Source organism: Apteryx mantelli, chromosome 13, assembly GCF_036417845.1.
Source record: "Apteryx mantelli isolate bAptMan1 chromosome 13, bAptMan1.hap1, whole genome shotgun sequence".
Classification (NCBI taxonomy): Eukaryota; Metazoa; Chordata; class Aves; order Apterygiformes; family Apterygidae; genus Apteryx; species Apteryx mantelli.
In genome coordinates, this window is record NC_089990.1 from 11,620,653 (window position 1) to 11,626,451 (window position 5,799).

The window sequence follows — 5,799 nt, forward strand, 5'->3', positions numbered from 1 at the left end:
AAGGTTGAATAGCATTTTAATTAAGTCGTCATTGTTAAACAACAGAAAATAAAAATATTAATGATCAATTTTATTCTGATTAAGAAAAGGGGCTATGGAATGAATATCTATTCTGCTTAGAGTAACCAGTTCTCTTAGTTGCCTTTTGTCTCATTTGCAATTCTTTTCTTTTGCTTTAGTGATTTCTAATTTACATGTAGCTTTTAACAGAGCACTGTCTATATAAGTTGATCCAAAATTCAGTTGTGTATTAAAAAAAAAATGAGCTGGCTGCCTGAGGGGCACTAGCTTCATGCTACCTTATGTCCTACAGCCATCACTTCTTGTTTCTCTACTCTACTACCTTAGCAATTTTTGTAATCCTTTCTGGTGGATAACTTCAAAAGAATAGGAATATTTTCTACTCTAAAGTATTCAGATGGAAATATTTCCATTTAAAATAAATTGTGCATTCTCTGTCCAGAAATTGTGTGTTATATCACTTGAATTAATGGCAAAAAGTGGTTCCTGTGATTAGCCTATGACTATCAAAAGAAAAAAGTCTGAGAAAATTGCAGCAGTTATTCACTCAGGAGAAAAGGATCACTGAAATATTGGGGAGATCTATCCACCTTTACTGTAGGCCTGGTGTCAAAACATTAAGGAATAAAAAACTATCAGCATTTAAGTAAAGTTGACAGATTCTGTACCTTTGGTGACACACAGATCCCGCACAGTGTGCAGATTAACCTTGAAAAAGGGCATCATTCAGTGTGTATGGGGAAAGAGCATCCCCTGCAAAATTAAATGGAAATAGCAGAGTTTAATAGCTGCAGCATCAGAAAAGACAAAACTGATACTTTTTTCAACATCAAGAAACATCAGAAGTCAAAATATATGTATGAGATTGGTCTTTCACTAGAGACAGTAATCTGACTGCTTTAAGAGTAAAATAGCAAGGTTTACTTAGGATATAACTAGGCAAAGGCTTCTGTCAGGACAATGAGAAATAAATTCATGCACTAAAGATTTTTATAACCGAAAAGAGACTGAGAAATGAATACTTCATTTTTGAAATCTTTTTGATAACTTCAGTGATTTGGGGCTTACCTGGGAAGATCTTAGAGTTAATGAATATTCACAACATTTAATTTTAGGAGTAGTGTTTCTATAATGCAGAGCTTCCCTAGAGAAAGAAAAAAGCAATTTTTTCCAGTGAAAAGTCAGAAAATGAAATCTGGAGGTACACACACCCCCAACGCAACAATTTATAATAATTTTTTTTAGCATTTTTGTAATGCAGCAGATGTTGTTATTGGAGAAATCATAGCATCGGTTAGCTCATTATCAGGACTTGTATTTTGAAGTACATGTGGCAGTACTGTGCTGTTTTTAAATTAGTCTCCCCAGCATAGTTATGTCGGAGAAACTAAGGGAGCTTTGGTCTTGTCCTCCCCACTCAGCTAGCTTCCACTCTTATGACTTTGAGCTAACAGTTTATATGATCGTGGCATCTGCATGTCCACCAACACCAGATGCGGATGGAGCTCGTCCAGGTGCAATGGCCGTGTCAGGTGTTGTCCTTGGCACCCTGAGACACAAAATTTGCAGTTTTGGACTTTTGAGAGAGCAAACTAAACTAAACTGTTCTATCTCCTTTTTCCAAATCATTTGAAAATAAACAGAGTTTATATCATCTAATTATGCCATTATTAGGGTTGGGGTTTTTTTGTTTGATTCTTAGATTTTAGAATTCCCTAAATTTACATAGAGCTAAAACCTGTGGTTTTGTTAGAGTCAAAAAAGTATGTAGTCAAACTTAAGGGATGGAAAAATATATTTACTCATAATAACCTTGTCTAATTCCTTGTCAATGCTCAAGTATTTCATCATGAAGTTTAGAGTTTTGCTTGCTCTAGCTTTAAATAACTCAAGGGATAGTTTTCCTCATGGACTTTTGAGGAAAAATTCCACAGTCTAGGAAGGTTAACATATCCTTTTCCTCTAATGTCATTGAATACATAAACTGTGGGCTATAAATATTTCCCTGCTTGAAAAGACTTCAAAATACTTCTGATGTTGTTACTTCACTCTTTACTCACTTAACTGAGCAGTTTAAATAAGGTCAGTATTTTCTTTCATGATGATCTTTCCCCCTCCCTCATAATATTTTTTGCAGTTCTTCCCAAAGCATGCTTTTATTTTCTCAGTGTGATACTTAGTTGTTAAACACATCAGATAAATTTCCCCTAACACCACTGAAAGAATTGTCACTAGCTGTCACTTTTCTATAACCATAGACATAATTATTTATCTCAAGATTGTTAATGAGAATATAAATGCAGACTTGTGTTCATTTACATTTATTCACCTAGCCAGCAGTTATTTAATTCAAGAGCCAATTTTGGCTTAATATTAAAAAAAACTTAAAAAATAATACGTGCTCTTTCCATGAAAGAGAGCTGCTGCTGTTCTCATCTCACCAAGCCTGTTGGTTGCTTCCTATCTGCTAACAGTCTGAAAAGAAGAATCACTTTTGTTTTTCTCACCATTTCTTTGTATTGGGACAGGAATGATTTGTGGCCAACAGCGTATAATACTACAGAGCAAGTTCCTGCAGACAGGTACTTTTTCTTGCTTATGTGAAGGGAACAGTGATGTTGCTATAGTCTAAGAGTCTATTGGGTCCCGTCCTACTACTGCATGACCCTGGGTGAATCAAGCTAACCGTGGCCCTGGGGAAACGGCTCTTTTTTTTTTTTCTTTTTTTTTTTTTGAAAGATCAAGTGATGTCCCTGAGCAGTTACGTGAATCCTGGAGTAAGAACAGAAACTTCACTTTCTGTCTTACGCCATTATTGGATAGATGTATTTGTTTCTTGACCTGCATTAAATTCTTCAAATAAGTAACAAATAGGATGATCAATGGTGGTAAAAGTGAAGGCCTTTTGATTCAGTAGAATTACAAAATAAATTGTGATATTAAAGAATAAGAAAGTTACATTTTATTGTGTTCCATTAAAACTTTCTCTCCAATTTTAGTATATTAAACAAAGACAGCAATTGTATATGAAATAAGGGGAAGAAAGTAGAATGAATCCCATACTCAGTATCAAGTAAAAAGTCTGAAATCTGAGTAAAAAGAAAAGCTGTCATTTTATCACTGTTGTAATAAAAGGCCATCTTATGTATTTTACCAAATAGCTTAGTATATTAGCTTATGCCACCATCTAGCGGACACTAGATGATAGTGTTAGTCTGAGTTCAATGTCCCGCAAATTCATTCTTAGAACTTCAACATTTTTAAGAAATGCTACACTGCCTGTATCATTTTCACATAGAAAAGTCTAATTTAGAACTTCTGCTTTTGGAAAATATTTTTAAACTGTCATTTTCCACTGACATAAAAGTGAAAACTTGGAAGCACAGTAAAATTTCTTCCCAAGTCATGCAGATGCTCTAAAAATTTCAGCTGCTGCTATTTCAGTATGCACTTTGGAACCTGACTCTCAGCACCTGCTATTGGAAACTTCGATGGAAATGTTAACAGTTTTAATTACTGTCCTGAGTTTGTGGTTTCTGTTTCACTGAGGCACTTGCTAGGTCTGTACTTCCTAAAACTGGGTACCTTGGCATGGGATCAGCACTGCATGTCCCCATTTCAAGGCTGGTATTCTGGTGTTAACAGTCTACTTTACCCCACTGTCCATTGTTTTCAACAAATTGAAATAGAAGAGTGCCAATATCTATAAAATATTTTAAAATGCCAAGCCTTTAGACAAATTTCTGCAGAATTTACAGTCACTTACTATGAAATTGCGGTTTTGGCAAGCATTTTCACTCACTGCCTGTGAGAAATTGAATGATACACTGCTGAGTTCTGCAAGAGTGGACAGGGAATTAGGCAATTCGTTTGATTCACACGTGTGTTTCTTGTGGGCTCTGAAGCTTACACACACACACACACACACACACACACTCACTCTCCTTCTTAGAAGTGCTTGTGATGTGGCTTCACACTTTGACCCTTTATCTAGAGATGCTTCCCCGGCTGTAGCTGCTGCCATTCCCCCCCACACACATGCAGAGACAGGCCTTCCTTTCTGGAAGGTGAAGCAGAATAAAAGCTATAACCAACCTTCTGGAAAATCTCCACCAGCACATCAGTTTGTCACTTTAAAAGGTTGGCCAGGATAGAATAGGAACTGCTGCAGCAATTTCTTTGTAAAAAAGAGAGAAAAAAAAAAGTCTTTCTGGATTACCTTTTCATTGATCCAGCATGATCAGAGGATGTTCTTTCTCCAGACGCTAGTCCTGGGCACTGATTCTCACTATACACAGTCTGGGGCGTTTGTCTTGTAGACCCTGATACTCCTGAAGGCTCAGAGTCAAAGTGCTAGGCTTGAGTTTGAAACAAGCTTCCTTCTGCCTGGGAGGATGCAAGCCACTTTGCAGTGCTTGTTTAAGTTCAAGAGTGGGTTAAGTTGTCACTGTAGATGTAGCTGCTCTGACTTCAGAAGACCCCCTTGAACTTAAGTCAGTAATTCATTAAAGGAAATGGAAGCCTTTATTATAGTCTTTAATTTCCATATTGCTGAAACCACAAATGAGTATGTGAGAGTCCATTCACCAGCATGCATGAGTAGCTCATCCCCCTCTCTCAGTTCCCTTTGGCCTGTGCCCTGGCAATTTATACAGTGACGACAGTGCAGTAGCCTGTTATCACTGTGGCAGACTCCCCATAATAGTTTCTATAGTGATAACTTCAGGGCTCCATGGTAATGGACACAGCCAATTAATTTTCTGTCTATCTTTTCTCCTTGCACAACTTTACTAATGGCAAAACTAAATGTCGAGTAGGAAAATCTTCTGTTTTGTCCCTCTAGCCTAGAAACAGTAGATAAGCATAAAATCTAAGCCAAACATTAAATCTCTGGAGATTTCACATACAACTAATTACAGTTTGGAAGCACATATGCTTTTAATTAAGCCTTATTTTTTAACAGACAGAAAATGCTAAGGACTGCAGTAGTTCAGTACCCTTAGGATATCAGGTTGTGATTGTTGCTGTAGAAGTTGATCTGATAAGATTTTTTTTTTTCCATGCTGCCTTTTGCAACCTTTACTGAGGAAGAAAGTAATCTGGTGTCAGGTGTTTAAAGCACTGGAGGGTATTCCTGCAGTCACACACCTCGCTAGCAATTTGTCCTGTGGTGAATGATGAAGATTTGGCATGATACTGTCCAGTCCCATAGCGATTTTGAGATTTTGCCGTGGGAAATCAAACCGGTCTGATGTTGAGCCAGATTTGTAGCTAAATTGTTATTCCTTGTGATAACTGCTGTTGCTTCCTATTTGTCACTGCGCGGGGCTTGTGCATGCATCACTCTGACAGGTGCTCTTTATGGCCGTGCTTCTGGAACTGGGTCAAGGAGGTTGATGGCTAATTTGTGCTCGGAAGACCAGAAAGCATGATAATGGGAAGGGAGGTGATTTTGAGTGGTTCTGTCCAACAGTTCTTTGATCTAGTTGTGGGGATTATGATACGGCATTTTCACAGGCACAAAGCTGCCAGCCGTGTACAGTACTTTTTGTAAGAAGAACCGCTAACTGATTCAAGACTTGAAAATAATGTCCTTTTTTTAATGTTCTCTCTGAGAAAATTAAATACAGGTTTTTGGGGGGCACGGGGGATCACTAGGTTGAGTCTAAATATATTTTCTGAAAAAGTCCTTAAGATATACTGAAAAAACATGCTTCATTGTTTTGAACTTAAGCATTCATTATGGCTACAATAAAAATAGGGATATTACAGAGTATA

At 37.3% G+C, this 5,799-nt stretch overlaps 1 long non-coding RNA gene across 1 annotated transcript; it reads right to left on the reverse strand.

The window, feature by feature from the left end:
* Window positions 1-704: 704 nt before the first annotated feature.
* On the reverse strand, window positions 705-4,470 carry LOC106487556 (uncharacterized). The gene is made up of 3 exons (XR_001293085.2): window positions 4,241-4,470; window positions 1,090-1,165; window positions 705-774 (listed from the first exon to the last, which is right to left on the reverse strand). It is a non-coding gene; the product is annotated as an uncharacterized lncRNA (long non-coding RNA).
* Window positions 4,471-5,799: the final 1,329 nt, after the last annotated feature.